The sequence below is a fragment of the Eretmochelys imbricata genome, chromosome 16 (genome assembly GCF_965152235.1).
Source record: "Eretmochelys imbricata isolate rEreImb1 chromosome 16, rEreImb1.hap1, whole genome shotgun sequence".
Lineage (NCBI taxonomy): Eukaryota > Metazoa > Chordata > Testudines > Cheloniidae > Eretmochelys > Eretmochelys imbricata.
In genome coordinates this window covers 20,212,806-20,238,014 of record NC_135587.1, presented here as the reverse complement: position 1 = coordinate 20,238,014, position 25,209 = coordinate 20,212,806, and positions in this window count along the sequence as shown.

The following is a 25,209-nucleotide window of genomic DNA, read 5'->3' as shown; positions in this document are numbered from 1 at the left end:
TCTCCCCCTAACCTTTTATTTGGGTTCAGATGTCCTGACTCCCTTTAGAGCATATGCTCTCCCGCAGGGGGCCCATTGTTGCAGACCTTCTGGGAGCTACTTAATTACAGCATGGGTGCACTCCAGAAGGACACCAACAAGGGACCCTGCACCTCAGGGTTGAGTTCAAGTTTAAGCACTGGTATGCATTCAAAAAGAGAAGCAATAGCAAAGCATTTCCTAGCTTCTGAGTCCCAAACACAGAGGTATACAGGGCTTGCTGCGGCCATAGTTGCTGAAGCAAAATAATTAAAGCCTTGTTTCAGCCATAACTCAGCCTAAGCTGACAGAAAACCTACCCCCAGCCCCAACTCCTTTTCCTTCCCCATTGGCCAAGTCTTATGTAGCCACCCTGTGATAATTAGCTGCCTGATGCCAATTAGGCTCCTTACCATTCCTATCAAACTACCTGCAGAGCCATTCGTTCCCATTAGCAGAGTGCAGAGGCCACTGGCTTTTGAGGGGTGAGGGGCCGGCGGGGAGAGAGAGAGAGAGATAGATGACAATTTAACCCTTTCCCTGCTGGAACACTTATCCTATCCCATCTACTAACAACAATCTGGTTCTTGGCCTATCCTCCTTAATCCCTTTCTGAGCTCTAGTACGGGCCTTCTGTTCCCAAGTGTGCTGCGTGCTCAGTTGGTCTCTTCATTACACTGTTGTTACATACATGGACATAGCATCCATGTCTTGACCTGGTTTATAATCAACATCTTACTGGCAAATCATGGATGTCAGAGCCTGTCCCTGATGGATGCTCATGTTTTTGGTGTACGGTGTTTTATGGCTTCATTCTTTTGCTTCGTCTCAACTAGCCTGTTGTATGCTGTAATCAGTGGGGACAGTGAAAAACATGAAATACATGTATCAGAGGGGTAGCCGTGTTAGTCTGGATCTGTAAAAGCGGCAAGAGTCCTGTCGCACCTTATAGACTAACCGATGTGTTGGAGCATGAGCTTTCGTGGGTGAATACCCACTTCGTCAGATGCATGTAGTAGAGATTTCCAGAGGCAGGTATAAATATGCAAGCAAGAATCAGGCTAGGGATAACGAGGTTAGTTCAATCAGGGAGGATGAGGCCCTCTTCTAGCGGTTGAGGTGTGAACACCAAGGGAGGAGAAACTGCTTTTGTAGTTGGCGAGCCAGTCACAGTCTGTGTTTAATCCTGAGCTGCAGGATGGCGACCTTTAAATCTGCTATTGTGTGTCCAGGGAGGTTGCAGTGTTCTCCTACTGGTTTTTGTATATTGCCATTCCTAATATCTGATTTGTGTCCCTTTATTCTTTTACGTAGAGAATGTCCAGTTTGACCAATGTACATGGCAGAGGGGCATTGCTGGCACATGATAGCATATATCACATTGGTGGACGTGCAGGTGAATGAGCCGGTGATGGTGTGGCTGATCTGGTTAGGTCCTGTGATGGTGTCGCTGGTGTAGATATGTGGGCAGAGTTGGCATCGAGGTTTGTTGCATGGATTGGTTCCTGAGTCAGAGTTACTATGTACCATGAAATACATGGACAGATTAGGTCAAGTAGCCACCCTACAGCAGAGCAGTGGTCCAACTAGCCCAATCAGCTCTCTGATAGTGACTAGTACCAGACATTTCAGAGGAAGGAAAAAGAACCTGTACAATTATGGAACAGTATGTCCACAGGGAAGTTTTCTTCTTACCTCAGGAAATTAGTGGTTGACCGTTGCCTTGAAGAAGGAAATAGGAAGATTTAGATCCAGATCTCACTGCAGGAATATCAAGCCCATTCCCAACCTCCATTTTCCCCCTAAATGAAACCCCACAATAAACAGAATCTGAATTAGGTAGTTGCAAACCAAACCAGGTGTTTCTTGCAGTGGGGGTGTTTTTCACTGACATCTGCATTGAAAGTTACAATGTAACCTACAAAACTAGCCTGCCTGGGATTTAATGTCACAGGAATATATTGTACACATCAGCACATTACTAGTGTGGTGAATGCCATAGAAATGACTATGAATAAATCCAATAAATCGGATTCCCCCCAGGAACTACAAAATGTGGCAGATCAATCTCACTTTGCATGTCTCACCCACCTACTCTGAAAATGCTGACAAAGAAATAAAGATTATCAGAATTTTTTGCTCTTTTATCAATTTCAACTCTCTCTCTGCCTTTTTTTTTAATTATCACTAGGAACATTTCCAGCAGGGTATTTAAAGATAATAATAATACTTAGTTCTTTTCATCCAGAGATCTTAAAGCACTTGAGAAATTATATCACAGTAATCAGCAACCCTGATTTCACTAGCATTGGCGCATCACTCCCTTGAACCATTGTAAAAATAAGAAAAGGAGGGCTTGTGGCACCTTAGAGACTAACCAATTTATTTGAGCATGAGCTTTCGTGAGCTACAGCTCCCTTAAAGTGAGCTGTAGCTCACGAAAGCTTATGCTCAAATAAATTGGCTAGTCTCTAAGGTGCCACAAGTACTCCTTTTCTTTTTGCGAACACAGACTAACACGGCTGTTACTCTGAAACCTGTAAAAATAAGCTTTCACAGACTCTAAAATCAATGGAAATATGCCCATAATCAATATAGTTTATTGCAATGGAAACAGCTTTATGGTGGCCTGATGAAAACCCCACAAGTAACCATTTCTCTACAGGATTTGCAACCCCACCCACTGCAGCTTTGGGTTAGTGCATGAAAACCAGAACTTGAAACTGACTAGAAACTAAAATGTGTAATCGATGAATCTATGTGTATTGGCAAAGTGGAAGTAAATGCAATGAAAGAAAATGCAGAAAATAACATATTGATGAATTTAATAGTCAAGGCATTTATTATAACAGAGGAATTGATTTTCTAAAAAAATATACTGTTCGATTTTTAACTTCCCAGGGCCCCTTCCATGTGCTTTCTTAAAATAATCACACTTTCACAGTATCTTTCTAACAAGGATGGGAAAACAGGAGTGGAAAAAGAAGACAAACATAAATCACGAGTTCTTAGTGCATGATACTAGGAAAACTATTTAGGAAGAGATGGCTTCCAGGTTATCCACGGTAAGAGCTTTGCAGGTACAAACATGCAAATGTACAGCAGCAAATGAAGATTAAAATTTAGATTCCTCTATTTAGGTCAAGTACGTTTCCAGCGTGGGCTGTATGCTGACATGTCTTGCAGTACAACATAGCTATCCCATTAAAGACGCTGAATATGTAGCTTAGAGATAAAAGCATATGCTGTACGTGACAGCTGCCTGAGTCTGAGTATTCAGATGGGACTGCTGACTCAAAAAACAAACACTTAATGGCAATGCTGAAAGTGTGAGGGATGGCATAGAGACAGGAAAAAGGGATTTACCCTTTCCTTAAAATAATAGCTAAACTATGAGAAGAATAGTCATTTTGGGGAATATTACTGGGGTGTTAGCCTAATCCTCTGACATGATCACTTCTCTACCTTCAATAATAAAAATAACAATAATAGTACCCAGCTTTTCTATAGCACTTTTCATCAGTGGATCTCAAAGTGCTTCAGAAATTAAGGAAGTATAATTATCCCCATTGTACAGATGGGGAAACTGAGGTGGAGAAAGGTGATATGACTTACCCAAAGTCTCTGGAAACAGACCCCAGGTCTTCTGAGTGCTCTACCCACTAGACCATATTAATTTAGAGGATTCATAATTCATAAATTAGAGTTGAAAATCCTCAAACACAAATTGATGGGGTCTCAAGTAACTACCACCACCCAGGTAAAGGACCTGATCGCCGTTATGGTCTGTTCAATGAACACGCTTTTTCAAGGCACAGCCAGATCTTCCCAGAGTATGAGAAATCCCCCAAGTCTGCAAAACTGGACAGAAAATGCCTTGGGGGAAGAGTAAGATGGAAATACCATGGGGACAACATTGGGAGTTTGCCAGAGAAACATTTAAAGGGCAATTCCATGTGAGGAAAACAATGCGGCAAAAATGGCTGTGTGGGGCTTTGTGTTTATTGTTATTTCCTTACCAAATCATAGAACTGGAAGGGACCTCGAGAGGTCATCTAGTCCAGTCCTCTGCATGTGCTCAGTTAGCAATTCAAAGGGTGCTCCTGTTGTTTTTCTGCCGGTCCTGGATGCTGAACATGGGATCTCAGACTCAAGATGGGTTCCTTCCACCTTGCACATCATCACCCTTCATAAAAGTCCTGCCTTCCATGTTAGGCCTGTCACAGGCACCTGTGCAACTGCCCTGCCTTCAAAGGGATTGCACAGGCATAAGTCTCTGGAGAGCTTTTAACTGTTTGATTCCTGGAACACCTTTTGGTTAACAAGAATCCACAATGTGTCCTCCGCTGTTTCATTTGCATATAATTATCTAGCCTGTTGTTTAATGAAGGAGCAACTCTATCTATGTTGATTCTGTGCAGCCAAATAAATAAGAGACATCACAGAACCCACCGGAGAATACCTTGCCAAAGTGTTCTGACAAGAACAGAGAGACGCTGGGAGACAGGGACATAGATCAGACCTGTGTGTGCTTGAGAGGGGCAGGTGTAGATCCAGGACTTTTAAAAGACTCTTGTCTCATCATGAAAGGAGATGGAAGCAAATAGACAAGGGGCAGCTTTGGAGCAATTGCCGTTGGAAGAATCTAGGTCCCTGGGACCACAGATTTCTTCGGGCTTGATCCTGAACAGAGCTGTATGTGCAAGTGCATGATAAAAAGAGAGCGGCAGGATGGGGAATGTAAGGGTGCCCAATGCCAAGAAGGGGGAGTGTGTAATGAACTAGACCCGTGATTCCTCAGAGAGGCCCACTCTCCCTTCACAGCCTTTCCATCCCATTCTCCTGTGAGGCCCATGGGGCGACTTTTTCAGTGAGCAGGGAGAGGCATAGTGCAGTAACCTGGTACTCCTTGCTGCACGCCGCACAAGGACTAGTAGGATCATGGCCTCGGTATATCCTTGGTTCTAGTTTATTCGATATTGGTGAACTTGGTGTGCCACAGCAGAGAGACAGAGGTAGGCTACTTCAAGTGACCAGGAACAATTCAGATGAGCCCTAACCTTGTTAATACAAAAGGAGAGGCGCTTGAAAGCAGGGACAGATGATCCAGTGGATAGGACATTAGCCTAAGACTTGGAACTGGATGCAAACTTCTGCTCTGCCACAACCTTCATGTGTGACCTTGGACTTCCTTGAAGAGCTCACTGGCAACTGCCCTCACCTGTCTCTAGACCTTTTAACTGTTTTGTGTCTTTTGGATCTGTTAGTTCCCAGCCTGTCTGAGTTTGGCCAGACCTCGGAACTAACATCTTTACTGCTATTAGCACAGGTATTGTTCCCTAATCTCCTGACCCTCTTCACAGTAAGTGATTTTGGAACCATTGTGGAGGCTTAGACTCTCCTGAGGCAACAATTGTTCCCTTTGCTGTCTGTCCAGAGCAAGATGCTTGACTCTCTCATAAATTGTCACCATAACAGCAGCATCCTTTCCAGTCAGCCCATGGTAAGTCATTCTTTGTCCTGCACGCCTTCTCCTCCCTCCAGGGGAAGCTGATGTAAGATATACTGTTTAAGAATGTATACCAATCTAAGGCATACATTGTGTTACTTTTCTGCTACATGCATTGTGTTACTTTGTGCATTGTGCATTTCCTGCTACGTGCATTGTGCATTTCCTGCTGTGTGCATTGTGTTACTTTGTGCATTGTGTTACTTTCCCTCCACGTGCATACAGTAAACCTTCCAAGATAGTGTGCACTAAACATTTCCCACCACCCAGTGACATACAGTATTCATAAATTAATACAGCCCTCATGCCCTCCAAAGGAAAAGAAAGAACCGATATACCAGTAGCCATGTACAACAAACAAGAAGATGCAGATCAGGAGGAATTTCAGGCCTTTATAATTCATCATACACTATAGAGCCTTGTTTGTTGTGTATAATAGTCATTTCTAACTAAGTTAGAACTGAAGTCAGTGAAGTTACACGTTAAATCATGTTCACTGAATAGGTTTAAACTATGAAACATCACACTGTTGTGCGATACGAGGAAACTATACTGACTACATCACCTAGTGTACTTTACATAGAGGCCTAATATTTTGGATGTATAAGAGAAACATAGGAAATATAGCTAGCCGCATGAAGCTGTACATGAGGTCTATTGGAGCCAACTCATTGGCAGCACTGTGTCGTCAGTCACACAGCTTTAATGGGTAGGAGAATCTTATACGAGAAAATAATAGTTTATCAATGTGCAGTTTGTAAACTGCACTTGACTATTATTCATCACACCAAATCTGGCGGCTCTGAGCATGCTCGGACATAGCAAATTACTTAGTATATTTCCTCAGAAAAAGAATTCTCATAAGCATACACCTTTATATGTTCTTTACTCCCCACATTCCCTCCCCCAATTTAAATTACAATGTGACTATCCAAGTACATTGTACAGTTTCTGATATTTTTGCCTTGTAAATGGAGCTGCCATAAATATCTTCTTGTAAGTAAAACCTTTGGACAACTATTAAAAGGAAGGTGCAGTATTTTCAGAGGCATTACTGATTAAAGGGCTATATTAGAGGGCTCAAATTTAGCTGTTGCAGAGACACACACACTCTCTCTCTTTCTCTCTCTCTCTTCTTAGCCTCTTGACAAGTCTATGCAATTCTTTCTCAACCTCTTTCTCCCAAGATTGTGGCTATTTGCATTGGGCTTCAATATGTTAACGAGAATTACAGATTGGGAATTTTCTCTCACAGTTTGCAAACTCTGCCACCAGTTTCACACTGAGCTAAACTTTCCTTCCTGGTAATGGTAAGAGGCTGCATCAGTGAAACCGAGAGGAGAATTTAAACAAAAATTAGAATTACCAAAGTTGCTCTTCAAGTCTTGCTCCTGCACCATTTAATTTACAAGTAGCTTTGCTATTGACTTCAGTGGGCCTAGGATCATGCCGTCAATGTCTGATGCAGCATTCCCTGAAAACAATGAGAGCTGGACTTGGCTTCTGTTTGTTATTGCTCTTAATTAGGGGCTATATCATACCTGAGTTTTTAAACAGAAGGCCCTATTGGTCTCAGTAGAAATGTCTGCATAAAAATTGATAACATGATATGGCTTTAGAGCTGAATAGGAAACTCGGTTCTATGTAGCAATGGTCACAAGTGGCAAAGGTTGAATCAGCATTCGAACTTTGAATTGATTTCAATAGTATCAACATTCTTGAATTAAAGACATTATGTAGCCCTAAAGTTATTTATTTACTCTTTTGTAGCTGTTCACCATGGTAGAATAGTGCAGTGCACAATTTTCTGTAATGAACATTTTCCTCAGGAACCCTATAAAGGACTTTAAATCCTTTTTTAGCTTCATAAAACACTTTGCAAGTGACTCACTTTCCCACTGCTAAATCAACTCAAATCATTTTGCACTAGCCTCCTCTTGTAACTTTCCCACATTAACTTTCCCACATCGGGGGTGGGGGGGGGACAGAATGCTGACATTTGCAAAATACCTCTCAGACAGCATTAGATGGTGTTAATTAAAATAACTTGCCGAGAAATGAACTAAAAAAACCTAATCACTATTTTTACACAATTAAACTCAGTTGCTCTTGTTCTGAGCATTTCACTTTGGTTTGTGGGACAGCTACAGCACAGGTGCAACACGACTCACTACCAGATTTCAACCTCTTTAGACTAATACCATAATCATTAACTAGGATGATATTCAGAAAGATCATTGCTAGCACAAAGCATCGTTGGAACTGGACTCTGAATCCAATCCTTTCAATATGCTAGTGCTTTTTCATACAGCCCATATTTATAGAATCATAGGACTGGAAGGGATCTTGAGAGGTCATTTAGTCCAGTCCTCTGCACTCATGGCAGGACTAAGTATTATTTATTCTAGACCATTCCTGACAGGTGTTTGTCTAACCTGCTCTTAAAAATCTCCAATGATGGAGATTCCACTACCTTCCTAGGCAATTTATTCCAGTGCTTAACCACCCTGACAGTTAGGAAGTTTTTCCTAATGTCTGACCTAAACTTCCCTTGCTGCAATTTAAGCCCATTGCTTCTTGTCCTATCCTCAGAGGTAAAGAAGAATGATTCTTCTCCCTCCTTCTTGTACATTTTTACATACTTGAAAACCTTTTACATACTTGAAAACTGTTATCATGTCACCTCTCAGTCTTCTCTTCTCCAGACTAAACAAACCCAATTTTTTTCAATCGTGCCTCATAGGTCATGTTTTCTAGACTTTTAATAATTCTTGTTGCTCTTCTCTGGACTTTCTCCAATTTGACCACAACCTTCCTGAAATGTGGTGCCCAGACCTGGACACAATACTCCAGTTAAGGCCTAATCAGCGCAGAGTAGAGCGGAAGAATTACTTCTCGTGTCTTACTTACAACACTCCTGCTAACACATCCCAGAATGATGTTCAGTTTTTTTGCAACAGCGTTACACTGTTGACTCATACTTAGCTTGTGGTCCACTATGACTCCCAGTACTTGTTCCTAGGCAGTCATTTCCCATTTTGTATGTATGCAACTGATTGTTCCTTCCTAAATGGAGTACTTTGCATTTGTCCTTATTGAATTTCATTCTATTTACTTCAGACCATTTCTCCAGTTTGTCCAGATCATTTTGAATTTTAATACTATCCTCCAAAGCACTTGCAACCCCTCCCAGCTTGGTATTGTCCGCAAACTTGATAAGTGTACTCTGTATGCCATGATCTAAATCACTGATGAAGATATTGAACAGAACCAGACCCAGAACTGATTCCTGCAGGACCCCACTTGTTATGTCCTTCCAGCATGACTGTGAACCACTGACAACTACTCTCTGGGAACGGTTTTCCAAACAGTTATGCACCCACCTTATAGTAGCTCCATCTAGGTTGCACTTCCCTAGTTTGTTTCTGAGAAGGTCATGCAAATCAACCTGTGGAATTCACTGCTACAATAAGAAAAGGAGTACTTGTGGCACCTTAGAGACTAACCAATTTATTTGAGCATAAGCTTTCGTGAGCTACAGCTCACTTCATCGGATGCATACTGTGGAAAGTGTAGAAGATCTTCTTATATACACACAAAGCATGAAAAAATACCTCCTCCCACCCCACTCTCCTGCTGGTAATAGCTTATCTAAAGTGACCACTCTCCTTACAATGTGTATGATAATCAAGGTGGGCCATTTCCAGCACAAATCCAGGGTTTAACAAGAACGTCTGGGGGCGGGGGAGGTAGGAAAAAACAAGGGGAAATAGGTTACCTTGCATAATGACTTAGCCACTCCCAGTCTCTATTCAAGCCTAAGTTAATTGTATCAAATTTGCAAATGAATTCCAATTCAACAGTTTCTCGCTGGAGTCTGGATTTGAAGTTTTTTTGTTGTAATATCACAACTTTCATGTCTGTAATCGCGTGACCAGAAAGATTGAAGTGTTCTCCGACTGGTTTATGAATGTTATAATTCTTGACATCTGATTTGTGACCATTTATAGTGGGGTGGGAGGAGGTATTCCTTCATGCTCTGTGTGTACATAAGAAGATCTTCTACACTTTCCACAGCACGCATCCAACGAAGTGAGCTGCAGCGCACGAAAGCCCACGCTCAAACAAATTGGCCAGTCTCTAAGGTGCCACAAGCACTCCCCCTCTTCCTGCGAATAGAGACCAACACGGCTGCCACTCTGAAACCTGCTTTTAGCAAAAAGCAGCCACTTACCCTGCGAATAGAGGGTTCCCTTCTGGTGTTCTCAGCCCTTTGTTCCCTAAGATGCATTGCATCATGGGAACCGTAGAATAGACTTCTCTCTGCTGAGAGGAATTTTGGGAGGGAAGAGTGTGAGGACATCAGAACGGAGGCTGGGAATTGGTCTGTGGGGGTGGAGAAATTATCCAGTTTATCTGTATAAAGAGCATCTAACCGGCCACCTGCCTATTACTCTGATTACTTGGTTCGTATATTTGTAACTCTTCCCCTACTCAGTGTTTGTCCTAGACACTGCTCTTCTCAGTGCAGGGCCTGCATTTCCCTTGTCCCATTTGAGGCACCCCCACAATATAGATTATGAGAATCGCAATGTACTAGTTCACACCGGATCTGCACTTTGGATGGCTCAATACCTCCTCCCACCCCACTATAAATGGTCACAAATCAGATGTCAAGAATTATAACATTCATAAACCAGTCGGAGAACACTTCAATCTTTCTGGTCATGCGATTACAGACATGAAAGTTGTGATATTACAACAAAAAAACTTCAAATCCAGACTCCAGCGAGAAACTGTTGAATTGGAATTCATTTGCAAATTTGATACAATTAACTTAGGCTTGAATAGAGACTGGGAGTGGCTAAGTCATTATGCAAGGTAACCTATTTCCCCTTGTTTTTTCCTACCTCCCCCGCCCCCAGACGTTCTTGTTAAACCCTGGATTTGTGCTGGAAATGGCCCACCTTGATTATCATACACATTGTAAGGAGAGTGGTCACTTTAGATAAGCTATTACCAGCAGGAGAGTGGGGTGGGAGGAGGTATTTTTTCATGCTTTGTGTGTATATAAGAAGATCTTCTACACTTTCCACAGTATGCATCCGATGAAGTGAGCTGTAGCTCACGAAAGCTTATGCTCAAATAAATTGGTTAGTCTCTAAGGTGCCACAAGTACTCCTTTTCTTTTTGCGAATACAGACTAACACGGCTGTTACTCTGAAACTGCTACAATATTGAGACTATGGGCCTTGCAGAATTTTAAAAAATGCAATGGGCATTTATATTGCTATTGAGAACACCCATAGTTACATCAGTAGGGCCCTACCAAATTCATGGTCCATTTTGGTCAATTTCACGGTTATAGGATTTAAAAAATCATAACTTTCATGATTTCAGCTATTTTAATCTGAAATTTCAATGTTGTAATTGTAGGGCTCCTGACCCAAAAAGGAGTTGGGCCGGGGCAGGAGGGGAGGTGCAAGGTTATTATAGAGGGGGTTGCAGTATTGCCACCCTTAATTAAGTTATGATGAGAACAATCTGAATTTGAGTCCTCTGAACTGTACCTTTTGGAGTTTGGGATTTGATGTAGTTACCCTAGATGTGACGAATGAATCATAGAATCATAGAATCATAGAATATCAGGGTTGGAAGGGACCCCTGAAGGTCATCTAGTCCAACCCCCTGCTCGAAGCAGGACCAATTCCCAGTTACATCATCCCAGCCAGGGCTTTGTCAAGCCTGACCTTAAAAACTTCCAAGGAAGGAGATTCCACCACCTCCCTAGGCAACGCATTCCAGTGTTTCACCACCCTCTTAGTGAAAAAGTTTTTCCTAATATCCAATCTAAACCTCCCCCACTGCAACTTGAGGCCGTTACTCCTCGTTCTGTCATCTGCTACCATTGAGAACAGTCTAGAGCCATCCTCTTTGGAACCCCCTTTCAGGTAGTTGAAAGCAGCTATCAAATCCCCCCTCATTCTTCTCTTCTGCAGGCTAAACAATCCCAGCTCCCTCAGCCTCTCCTCATAAGTCATGTGTTCTAGACCCCTAATCATTTTTGTTGCCCTTCGCTGGACTCTCTCCAATTTATCCACATCCTTCTTGTAGTGTGGGGCCCAAAACTGGACACAGTACTCCAGATGAGGCCTCACCAATGTCGAATAGAGGGGGACGATCACGTCCCTCGATCTGCTCGCTATGCCCCTACTTATACATCCCAAAATGCCATTGGCCTTCTTGGCAACAAGGGCACACTGCTGACTCATATCCAGCTTCTCGTCCACTGTCACCCCTAGGTCCTTTTCCGCAGAACTGCTGCCTAGCCATTCGGTCCCTAGTCTGTAGCGGTGCATTGGATTCTTCCGTCCTAAGTGCAGGACCCTGCACTTATCCTTATTGAACCTCATCAGATTTCTTTTGGCCCAATCCTCCAATTTGTCTAGGTCCTTCTGTATCCTATCCCTCCCCTCCAGCGTATCTACCACTCCTCCCAGTTTAGTATCGTCCGCAAATTTGCTGAGAGTGCAATCCACACCATCCTCCAGATCATTTATGAAGATATTGAACAAAACCGGCCCCAGGACCGACCCCTGGGGCACTCCACTTGACACCGGCTGCCAACTAGACATGGAGCCATTGATCACTACCCGTTGAGCCCGACAATCTAGCCAGCTTTCTACCCACCCTATAGTGCATTCATCCAGCCCATACTTCCTTAACTTGCTGACAAGAATACTGTGGGAGACCGTGTCAAAAGCTTTGCTAAAGTCAAGAAACAATACATCCACTGCTTTCCCTTCATCCACAGAACCAGTAATCTCATGATAAAAGGCGATTAGATTAGTCAGGCATGACCTTCCCTTGGTGAATCCATGCTGGCTGTTCCTGATCACTTTCCTCTCATGCAAGTACTTCAAGACTGATTCTTTGAGGACCTGCTCCATGATTTTTCCAGGGACTGAGGTGAGGCTGACTGGCCTGTAGTTCCCAGGATCCTCCTTCTTCCCTTTTTTAAAGATTGGCACTACATTAGCCTTTTTCCAGTCATCCGGGACTTCCCCGGTTCGCCACGAGTTTTCAAAGATAATGGCCAATGGCTCTGCAATCACAGCCGCCAATTCCTTCAGCACTCTCGGATGCAACTCGTCCGGCCCCATGGACTTGTGCACGTCCAGCTTTTCTAAATAGTCCCTAACCACCTCTATCTCCACAGAGGGCTGGCCATCTCTTCCCCATTTTGTGATGCCCAGCGTAGCAGTCTGGGAGCTGACCTTGTTAGTGAAAACAGAGGCAAAAAAAGCATTGAGTACATTAGCTTTTTCCACATCCTCTGTCACTAGGTTGCCTCCCTCATTCAGTAAGGGGCCCACACTTTCCTTGGCTTTCTTCTTGTTGCCAACATACCTGAAGAAACCCTTCTTGTTACTCTTGACATCTCTCGCTAGCTGCAGCTCCAGGTGCGATTTGGCCCTCCTGATTTCATTCCTACATGCCCGAGCAATATTTTTATACTCTTCCCTGGTCATATGTCCAAGCTTCCACTAGATGTGACGAATGAACAAGAACTGGCTAATACTCATGTGGGATGGAATGAGTCAATGGCTCTTAAATTATGGGAATATGGTGTAATAGCAAATCCTTCCACAATGATAAGATTGAGTTGCTTTAGGAAAATTAATGGGGAAATATATTTTCGGGGATACGGTTGGGTTTTTTATGTTTATTAATCAGATACCAGTAAACAAGATTGCACCAAGAATCATGGCAGACAAGCACCCATACAGGAGGGGAGAAGTAATCGAAGCCCCAGCTATTGTGGATCAGACAATCTGGTTGGAAGGAGCACAAGTAAACGTAAGTGCACAACATCCAGAGTGTGTGCCATATGCCTTGCCTCTATTACAAGTGTGGCAACAACAGTGGGCAGACGGGACTATACGAAATAAGAGCGGTTTAGGGGAATATATCGTAGATAGTATTGGTGCTGGAGTTTGAAACTCATTTGATATTGAGACGTTACAAGGGAAAATGTCAGCTTTGGGTAAGATTTTGGGGGCTCTACAGACACGTGACACACAATTTTGATGCATTACCGGAACAAGGAATAAGAAGTATGGCACTCCAGTTGAAACAAGCCCAAGCCTCGAAAACGTCTCTAAATGTAAATCTATTTGGTGTGTCTGAGATTGACAATAAAACTGTACTAGCAATATGATGTGTACAGATGCAAAGTTATGGGATACAATACATAGAGAGAATGGTTAATTTGTTAAGTAATGGGCAATGGCCTTTTGAATGGTTCAGAGATCCTCATATATGAAATCAACTAATTACAAGAAGGAAGAAATATAGGGAGTTTAAACTGGGATCAAGCCACTCTGAGGGGAGACTGGAAAGGCAGAATGCTGTTACACAACACAGGGAAGCAAAGAAAAGCAGCGATGGCCTGGGTGTTGCCAAAAATTGTTAATGGAGAATTATGGCAAATAGAAATAAGTGGGACACACTTGATTCAAGAAGAAGGGGATTATAAATTAGTAGAATTAATGAAACATTGTGAATAGTGGGGACGAAGCAAATGGGTGTGCCGACAACTAACTTGGTCCCGAGAGGGATGTCATCTGAACCATTCAAGCGGACAATGTACCATGCAATATTTAGCTTCTAACTGATTTAGGCAATGAGTGTATTTGTGTTGTAACCACTGAAAAACATGTATTTGGGGGAAGTATGACAGAAAAAGGCCCAACTGAGTCATGGTAATGTTATGTAACAGAGGTTATTATTAATGGAATTATTTCCCAAGGTCCTCTATTTTTAAAAAGGGAAATTGTTTGGGAACCAAAAGATGCGGACTGGGCCTTTGATTTGGGGATACATGGGGAACAATGGAAAAAATTGATGGATGAAAGTGAAAAAAATCGGGCAATATGCAAAAGATGTATCTAAGTCTGCTCAGCTGGGGAAAATAAACATTTTGATCAACAATGGTCAAATATTAAAATTTGGGAAAGAAGGAGAAGAATTGGTAATTTCTCATTGGTATGATGTTTTTAAAGGATAGTCTCCCAGGGTCACAGCTCTGCTAAATTTAATGCTACATCCTATTGTGATATTATTTGCATTAATGATTTTGTTAACCTTTATTATGCTATGTTTATATTGCCGAATAAGAAAGTGACAAGAAGTTTTGGAGCGGTGATCTATAAAATTGAATTGCTTGCAAAATTATAAAGTGATACAATAATTAATGGGATTAATCATGTATCAAGAGGGGGGAATGTTGGGAGATAGATAGATAGATAGATAGATGGATACACACATTGTGATTATATGTTATAGGTCACTGAGGCCTCATATGAATGACGCATGCTTGGTATGAATGCATGCATTGCAAGTTAGCAACCAAAGCAAGGACTTAAGGTCAAGCACTATTAGAACTCTTTGTGCAAAAACAATCTTATGTTCTGAGCAAAATATGGAAAATCAGCAGAAAAGGAAATAACATCGGCTGGACTGATATAAATGGAGGAAATTGCACGCCTTGGATCATGGCGGCCCACCCAGGATTGTCTCTTTGGAATTGTGTGGGTAGAAGGCCTAGTAAAAAAAGGCAACAAACCAATGACACGGCAAAATGGACTACACATTGGTGCCTATGATTTCTGCAAATCAGAGTTATTTATTGATCCAGAGTCTCATGTGGCTCTAGATGTGGTTTTCGCTGGCTCCCCACATCTTATGATCTTATCCTGGCGGAAGGAACCTTGACTGGCCATCGTGACCATTCTGACCTTTGGACTCTGGGGCAGTATGTCTGGGGTGTGACTGTGGAGTGAGTAAGGTTTGTTTTGTAATCAATAAGGAGCATTTAGAGTATTATATACTAACACTGTGTCCGGTATCTGTTTGCTCCCCATCCCGTAGGGAGACCTCTACTGTGGGTCTAACAGAGGGGGTTGCAGTACCATGACCCTTAATTCTGTGCTGCTGCTGGCGACGGTGCTGCCTTCAGAGCTGGGCAGCTGGAGAACAACTGCTGCCAACCAAGGGCCCAGCTCTGAGGGCAGGGCCGCCGCCAGCAGCAGCGCAGAAGGAAGGATGGCCTGGTCCGGTGTTGCCACCCTTCCTTCTGTGCTGATGCCTGCGGAGCTGGGCCCTCAGTCAGCAGCCGCCATGCTCCGGCCGCCCAGCTCTGAAAGGAAGCAATGCAGAAGGAAGGGTGGCATCGTCGGGTGTTGCCAACCTTACTGCTGAGCTGCTGCTGGCGGGGTGCTGCCTTCAGAGCGGGGTGCCTGGCCAGCAGCCGCTGCTCTCCAGCCGCCCCGCTCTGAAAGCAGTGCAGAAGTCAGGGTGGCAATACTGCAACCCCCCTAAAATAACCTTGTGACCCCCCCGCAACTCCCTTTTGGGTCAGGATCCCCAATTTGAGAAACACTGGTCTCCCCCTGTGAAATCTGTACAGTATCGGTTAAAAGCACAAAAAAAAAGACCAGATTTCACAGGGGGAGACCAGATTTCATGGTCCATGACACATTTTTCATGGCCGTGAATTTGGTAGAGCCCTATGTATCAGTAAGGATTCAAAATCGAGTTTGGAAGAGATATAAACGCTTCGTCTGCTATAAACGTTCCCCATGACCAGGCTATTCTGTAACTGCCTGCTGTAGAGTTTCTTGCACCTTCGTCTGAAGCAGCTAGTCCTGGCCACTGTCGGAAACAGGATACTAGACTGGATGGACCATTGGTCTCCTATAGTACGGTGAGTCCTATGTTCTTATATTTCTCACGCCAACTTCCCACTCAGTTCAGCTGAGTAAGGACTTTATAATACAGTCATAAGAGACAAACAGAGGATGTTTCAGGAACCAGTGAAGGGGTAAAGAAGAAGAGATGGAATTTATTTAATGTGAAATGAAGATAATATACCATTTTATGGTACCTGGAGGGTCCCTTTCGTTGTGTTAGAGAGTTTCTCATGAGCAGCTCCTTCTCAGGATATTAGATTCTAGCCCAGATTAACAGTGAATAGGATACTTCATAACTTAATCGGAGGCATCCTGTGTATTTTAAAGCTCTGAATTATGGGACAAAACAAGCAAATTTCAAGATGGATAACACCTTCTTCCTCTCAGTGTAATCTAAAAGAGCAAAGATTGGCATGCATCCTTAAGCACCTGATAGCTCCCATGCAGAAAAGTACTTAAGCACCTGCTTAGTTTTAAGTGCTTCCCTGAAAGTGATGCTTTCATGAATTGCAGCCTATATTAGGAAACCCAGTACAATGCAGCCCCATCTCCCAAGCTCTTCTTGAGAGACAGACACAAAATCCATTCCCTCACTGTGCTGACAAAAGGTCACAGACTTACAGCACGGGAGACTGATGGCCTTTATTCATCTTCCGAGCAGGTACAGCATGGGGAGCGTGACACAAGCTTCCTGCTCTGTCCCACTAATCTATTTCAGCCTGCCCAGGAGGGAAGGACAGTACATCTAGAGGAAGGGACGGTTTATAATAAATCATAATGGCCCATTTGGTCTTCAGTCCTTTGCTGAGATAGTCACATAGGTAGCAAATTAGATTTAGTGCCACTTGTGGTCGTGGCTTTTGCCCTGTGGTAAGCTAGCCACTAGGAACTGGACTGAGAACCAGCAAATCCATTTCACCCACTCTATAGAAGAGTCTTCAAACATGTATGGCTTTTGGTTACTCACTACCCACTTGGGCTGGATCTGAACCAGTGTCGTACGGGTGGGAGACGGCATTCCCAGTCTTTTTTGTTCCTCGAGTTGAACATTATTGGATTTTGAAATTTTGATAAAATTTCACACATTCAGAAAAGAAAAGCAAGCGGGAAAATTTCCCCTTGTGCTTTTGACCAACTGTGGAGCTGGTTGAAATGTTTCTAATTTAAAAAAAAAAAAAGGGAAAAAATTTGAACTCTTTCTTTCTTTCTTTCTTTCTTTCTTTCTTTCTTTCTTTCTTTCTTTCTTTCTTTCTTTCCACTTCTAATGCGCAATGGCAGCTGGCATGTAGGAGATCCACACTGACTATAAATGGACAGGGAAGAACATCTTACTGTTCCAGTGCCTATGGGAGAGAATGTGTGTCCCCCTGTAGGAATCCCGGTGCTTTACGTTGCATCCTTCTGGTATTAACAATGAAGAACATGCAATGATGATTGTCGAGGAAGATAACTGCTGTATATGTGGGCCATGGGACTCAGTGAAAAATTCTCTCTCTCTCACACACACACAGATGTAGTGGAGAAATATGCTGCCTGCGGTCTGAAATGTTGCAGGAACTGGTAGAAATAAATGTCACTCTCTAACCAGTGTAGCATTCATGAATTCTACTGTCAGCCACTGTGCTGTTCTCCAGCAACAACCGGTGTCACCGCATGGAGCCTTTCCCGAGTAACGCAGACTCAAATAATTGAGCAGCACTGCCAGAAAAGATTTGAATAAAGGCAGCTGAGCGAACAGGCCTTTACAAGAGAAGCTTCTTTTATGCCGACAAACTCCCTGGGAAACTGGGTGGGCCACACACACACACTTCGGCTTTAGCTTTTTTAAATAATGCATCACCAGAAAAAAAGAAGAGGTGGAGAGATGCATTCCTAGCCCAAGTTCACGTTGCTGTCCTGGAGACAAGGCTGAGTCACCACTCCCTGGAATGTAGCACTTCTGGAGTGTGCTGGCCAGGGAAATAAAAGGGGGATCCAGCAGATCCAGAAAGAGGTGTGTTGGCAAAGGTGAAGAGATAACCAGGACTGAAATCACGTAGGATACACCAGCTAAAGACTGAGGAGTACTTTATCTATCCAGGTACTCATATGCCCCCTCCCCTCAATCACCCTAGTATCTCTCAGTGCATCAGAAACATGAACAAATTTACCTGCATGAATTAAAGAAAGTATAATCATCACCACTTCAGAGTCAGAAAAACTGAGATACAGAAACATTAAGTGACTTGTCAAGGGCCACACAGGAAGTCTGTGGCAGGGCCAAGAATTGACCCTAGATCTCCTAATGCCTTAACCACAAAGCCATCCATCCACACATGGTGGAGCTATGTGGGTATTAGGATCAGAATGTTATGGGGCAGCTCAAGGTAGGTGGGCATTGGCAGAGCTGCATGATGAAAACACAAAACACAAACACAAACCGATCCTTTTCACAAAAGTCTGCATTTATCCTTGCCACCAGGCATGTTCCTGAGCAGTAAATTCATCCATAATTTCTGTTTAAGGAAGAATCAAAGCCAACAAAGTGGAATAGAAATTGTTTACCATAAAAGCAATACCATTTGACTATTTTAAAGCTAAATTCAAATGCATTCACTCTGACTCCAAAAAGGCTTTGCTCTGTGTATGTGGCCATATTTTTAACTGCAATTCTAGTCCATGTGTTTGAGTAACTGGAGCAAAGAGGATAGGATAGGGATATTTTTATCCTTTAGAGAACTACTTTTTATACTCCATATTCAGGCCAAGGTCCATGCGCAACATTGTTTTCTCATCCAAAATTCATAAAGATGAAGACTCGGCATGAGCATTTGGTGAGCGGAGATGGAAGCTTCTGCATCCTAAAGTGGTTGCTGTTAAAAAATCAACATGTACCCACATTGGTATCTTAGTGATTTGCTTTGAGGTATCTCTAAAAACAGCATCTAATTTTGCATTTGTGGGCACAAATGTCAGTAATGTCAAATGTCAGGAAGATCTAGATGTGTAATTTCCTGACTGCATAAATCAGTTAATCAGCTTTGCTAGACATAACAAAACTCCTCTTGTGAGATTTTCAAGATTACCAGCCCATAGCAAAAATAGTCCATATCATGATAGATAGACAGTATCTATCTATAATCGTATAGAACAGTTTGCTGACTTCAGAAAACACGTTGTCGAAAGGAAACCTCCTTTCTCCTTCTTAACAAACCACTAAATATGATGGGATGCAAAAATAAATGATGAATGAAAGGCCTTAATTAAATAGAAACCGAGAGGGAGTCAGGGCATTTTATTTTAATTCAGTCCTCTGACAGTACTTCATAAGCCCGAGGCCAATGTCTAACTCACAATTTGTAATGCAAATGAACTGCTACACTCTCAACTTTCAGCTCCCAACAAAGGGATGGAGAGTGGAAAGCTTCAGACCAAAGCCTCTAAGCAGGCAAATGGAAAATCTGCTTTGCAGAGAGGTGGTACAGCAAGCTATCTGCCTGAGCTTCAAACACAAGTAAACAAGGCTTCACAACATGTGAGCTAGCTCCTTCTTGCCCCGTCTTCAGTCTTCATGGACTGTGGTGTGATGGCTTCTGGCACAGAGTTTTCTGGCGCAGGGAGGTGATATGAGCAGGAGCGGAATTCATGCACTTGGGAGAAGATGCTCACATCGAGTTATGAGGAGCATGATGGTATAAAACCTGTGCTCGAGTCCTGCCAGAACACTCCAAGATGCCACTTTGGCAATCCTTTTTGGGAGCCGTTCCTTCATCTTATGGCACTTCCGGTACATGCGTTCTGGCCTTTCTCAAGCATGGCACTCACCTGCTGTGCAAAACCAGACAGCATGGTCTAAAATCTGGAGAGATGGAGGGAAGGAGGAGAGAAGCAGTAGGAAAAGCAGGCTTTTCAATCTGACCTTTGCATTTAAAAATAAATACTTCTGTGTACTAAGGGCCTGATCTAAAGCCCACTGAAGTCAATATAAAGATTCCCGTTGATTTCAGTTGGCATTTGGATTAGGCACTGGATGCACAAGCTAACAGCTGAGTGGGATTCTGTATCTGGAAAGTGGATGGGGGAAAGGCACATTAGTTACTTTAAAACACTTAGGAGCCTAAATCCCATTGACTTTTGATGGCAATTGCACATCTAAATTACTTAGCTGCTTTTTATATCCCACCATAAATAAACAGTCTGTATAATCATCAGGGGCTAAAATAGAAACAAAGCCAGTTTTTTGCAGCTGAGAGGGTTAAGGCACAGAGAGAGAGAGAGAGTGCACAGGTGCTATTATGTTGAAGACCTGCCACTGCAAATATGCAAGGGACCTATTAAAATATCAGCAAAGTAGGCTTGCAAACTTGGTGTATTTTCTATCTATATCCCTATACATAACAGTAAAAGGAAAGAAAATATGCTCCCCGAGTGGGGTTTCTCCTCCCCAAGTTTTTCCAACTCTAATAAAAAGGGCTAAGAGCTACATTCAAAGCTTTACTGCATTTAAGGCTGACATGGGAATCCAGAGAGGTAGCCCTTAAGCATTCATTTGTATTCAGTGGGAGACGTTAGCGAGGCAAGCAAACGCAAGCTCAAAACTGAAGCTCCTGATTTCACAGTAGAAGACGTAAAAGAGCTACAGGAACAATGTCTTAGGAGGAAGTTTGAACTCATTCACGAGCATTTTAATAAGCCCCACTTTTGGGGTTATATAAGGATTTTTGTGTTCAGAGAAGAGATGCTTGGAGCTGAGACATCTTGTCCAAAGTTGAAATTGGAAGAGGATAACTTCACAGGAGACAGATGGTGACCACCAGAGTCTGCTCGACTGGATTGTGGAGTCACCCGGTTAGGTAGGGTCCCCGTTTACAATTCCTCCATTATTCCTAGAACTCCTTCCGAAAAAAGGAAAAATAAGCAGAAACGGTGGTTTTGCAGGCCACTGTTCTCTAAAGCAAAAGGATGGATACAAGTGACAGTCGAAGTGACTCTGTAAGGAAAGAGATAGCAGCAGCAGTGTAAACACCCAGAGATACATGCAGTGTGTGGGCACCTTCTGTCACACCAGGTAGGCAGCTACTTGTAAGTCTGTGACAGTGTCAGAAGAAGGGGAAACTTTCACCAAGAGGTAACACCAGTTCTGTTGCATGTTCTCATGAGACTGTCACAGTGTTTCCAATCCAAGGCATTCAAAAATCATGAGACTGGCTTAAAAATCTTTGTTAAAAGACTACGTTAGGGGTTCTTTTTAAGAACATAAGAATGGCCAGACTGGGACAGACCAAAGGTCCATCTAGCCCGGTGTCCTGTCTTCTGACAGTGGCCAATGCCAGGTGCCCCAAAGGGAATGAACAGAACAGGCAATCACCCAGTGATCCATCCCGTCACCCATACCCAGCTTCTGGCAAACAGAGGCTAGGGACACCATTCCTACCCATCCTGGCTAATAGCCATCGATGGACCTATCCTCCATGAATTTATCTAGTTCTTTTTTGAACCCTGTTATAGTCTTGGCCTTCACAACATCCTCTGGCAAAGAGTTCCACAGGTTGACTATGAATTGTGAGAAGAAATACTTCCTTTTGTTTGTTTTAAACCTGCTGCCTATTAATTTCATGTGGTGACCCCCTAGTTCTTGTGTTATGAGAAGGAGTAAAGAATACTTCTTTATTTACTTTCTCCTCATTTATTTTTTATTTGCTTTCTGATTTTTGAGCTTTTAGCATGTACTTGGACCACAGTCTAAATCTCTCCTCTGCAATTATAAGGCCTAGAAACTGATGTTTTATTTTAAATGAAATCCTCAGGAGAATCTCATTTGTTCACATGACTCCAGGAGCTGGGGCTTTAAGAGATAAACCAAATTCACAAGACTCATGATATAATCATTAGAGCTGGAAATACCGTTGTCAAGCATATAATGTAAATGATGGATTCTCTTTAACTTGAAGTCTTCAAATCATTATTTGAGGACTTCACTAACTTGGTCAGAGGTTATGGATCTATTACAGGAGTCGGTGGGTGAGTAAAGTTTTGTAACCTGCAATGTACAAGAAGTCAGACTAGATGAGCATGATGGTCCTTTTTGGCCTTAAAAATCTATGAGTGTGTGAGCCTATTTATTAGATACAAGGAGCCAAGTTGACCATTGGTATAAGCTGCCACAGCTGAATTGAACTTGGAGGAGTCTATGTCAGAGATGAATTCATCTCTATAGGCTCAAATAAACTTTCAAAGTTTGTGAATGATACCTTTTTAAAAATGATTCTGCGCCAAGAATCTTACAGGCACTGGACTTGAATCCTGCAAAGACAGGAACACTTTGCTTAACTTCACACACTATGAGGAGTGCCATTGATTTTAAAAAAAGAAAAGGAGGACTTGTGGCACCTTAGAGACTAACAAATTTATTTGAGCATAAGCTTTCGTGAGCTACAGCTCACTTCATCGGATGCTGTAGCTCATGAAAGCTTATGCTCAGATAAATTGGTTAGTCTCTAAGGTGCCACAAGTACTCCTTTTCTTTTTGCGAATACAGACTAACACAGCTGCTACTCTGAAACCATTGATTTTAAAGGGACTATGATATCCGTGTGTATAAACCTTTGCAGGGTTTGTGTCTAATTCAGGCCAGCATGATATAGGTTCAAACACAGAAAGGGTGGATGTCATATATGCCACATTGTGGAGCAATCCTGTATTTCCTCTTCAAATGCTTTTGCATAGCAGGGCGAATTGTATGGTCTTTTCAATAGTGGCATTTATGTGGCTGCAGGAGGAACTAGGGGATTAGCACTGTCAGGAGGAGCACAGCTTACTGAGAGTTAGCAATCATCCCTCTAGTTATCTCCGACAGACAGACAGACAACTCCATACTCTATCTTTAATATAAATAGACTTATTAACAATGGCCCATGAAATCAATCTCGGAGAAGTGGGAACATGGGACAAAGGATAAAACCAGCAAAACAATCTTGTATCTAGATTTCTTATCTTTGTAGATTTCTTTCCCCAGCTCTCAGCTGAAAGTCAGAACAGGTGAGAGCAAAGAGGAGATGAGACTTTCAGTATTAAACAAATCAACTGATGAATTTTCTCCATGACATTCAAGAGATGAATCCTAAACTAATCATAAAAAGGCAGTGCCGGGGGATTTCAATAAATCCATTTAATTAAGTGGTATGTTGGAAAATTAAATTATGATGAAAATTATAAATCCTTTCCCAGTGAATGGAGTTCAAGTCATAAGGGAAGCGGGACAGATTTCCTTTTTTTTTCATCTTTTCTTTTTTGCCCTGAAACAACAGCATTAAAACAATTAATTATTTGGAAACCAAGTCCTTTGTCACCCTAAGATCCACCTTTCCCATTTGGCAGGACTGCACCTTACACTAACATGCTCTAGAACCTAATGGAATGATTTGGTACAATCTCCCCATTTCATGAATCTAGGTACTTTGCTTTGAAATTATTCTCAGTGACTGAGGCTGTGTGTCCAGCTCCCATGAGATCTGGGTGCTTAACTCACTTTCACATTTTTGAAAATCCCTACCTTAGACCTTATGTTAAGGACTAACAACAACCAGCAACCAGAATAGCAACACTTATGCAGACCCCTAGTGTAGACAGGCAAAGGTGTTATTTACACCGCTGGAACCTATTGCTGCTTGAACCCAGAGTAAGCTGAACCACTACAAGTGAGGGCTTTTCCTGTCTACACTAGGAGGTTGCATTGGTGAAGCTACATCCATGGCTATAATTGGAGCAAATCATCAGGGTAGATAAGGCCTTTCACCTCACTGTTAAGTGAAGAGAGAAACTTGTGAATCCACTTGAAAATCGTGGCTCCTACCTTTGGAACAGAACTAAAACCATGTTCAGTTATGGCTCGAGCAAAACAAGATTGGTGGGCAGCTGTTGCTTGTTCATTTGATTCCCCTAGTCATCCTGAAAGGAGGCAAGACTTGCTTTCACACGAGAATCTCTACTTTTGCATGAAATACCCTTACACTAAGTATCTGAATTTGACTCCTCCTGTTCACTGGAATGATTTGGTTGGAAAGAATCTCCAGCAAATAGATCCTATCACAACACACAGGGGGAGATTAGAAGCTAGTTCATTATTTCTGCTCAGTGGTCTTTGTTTTTGCATCGTCTGGTGACCTGGAGTTTGACGGCTGTTCCTAGCATGTGATTTCTTGCAATAACAGACATTCCCATGGAACCAAGCTCAGGATGTTGCAAAGTCCCACACAGGACATGTGAACTGTGGCCAAAGAGGAATTTGCAGATAGAGCTTGCAAGATCTCAGGTTCATTCACCACGTGAGCAGGTAAAAACGATGTGGTGAAGAGGAATGTAGTGCTAGACTGACAACACTCTAGGAAGTGGGTTGTTGATAAGATGAGAAAGGCTGTGGCAGATGGATGAGTGAAACGAACTCACTCTGTGTAGGACATGGCTGAAGAAGGCCCAGCTTTGTATCTTTAGAGACAGGCCATCCAATACCTTGACAATAAGTGTTTTCTAAGCCTACAGATTCTTTTGCACGGTTTGCACTGTCAGTCTCATTCAATGCCTAGCAGACATGAGACCACCACACAACTTGGTCTGTCCAGCTGTCTCTGCTCAAAAGAGAAACCCAGGTCTAGAACAGAAAGGAGCATTACAGAACTGAGCTGCACTGACGGAAGGGGAGGGTAGGAGGAGAAAGCTAATGGCACACTTTCCCTGCCAGCATTATCCAGGGGCATAAGTTCACCCACAACATTTTTGTTAAATAAAGGGAGGGGTGAGGCTGCAGCCAAGAGCACGTCCAGGAGAACCATAGGTAATCTTAGCAGGAGCAAGGAAAGGTTAATGAATCAGATGCAACCTCCTCCTCAAAACTAATGCAAAATTGCTGTTCCTTTTGGAACAAGATACATGCATTAACAATCATTTTTGCTG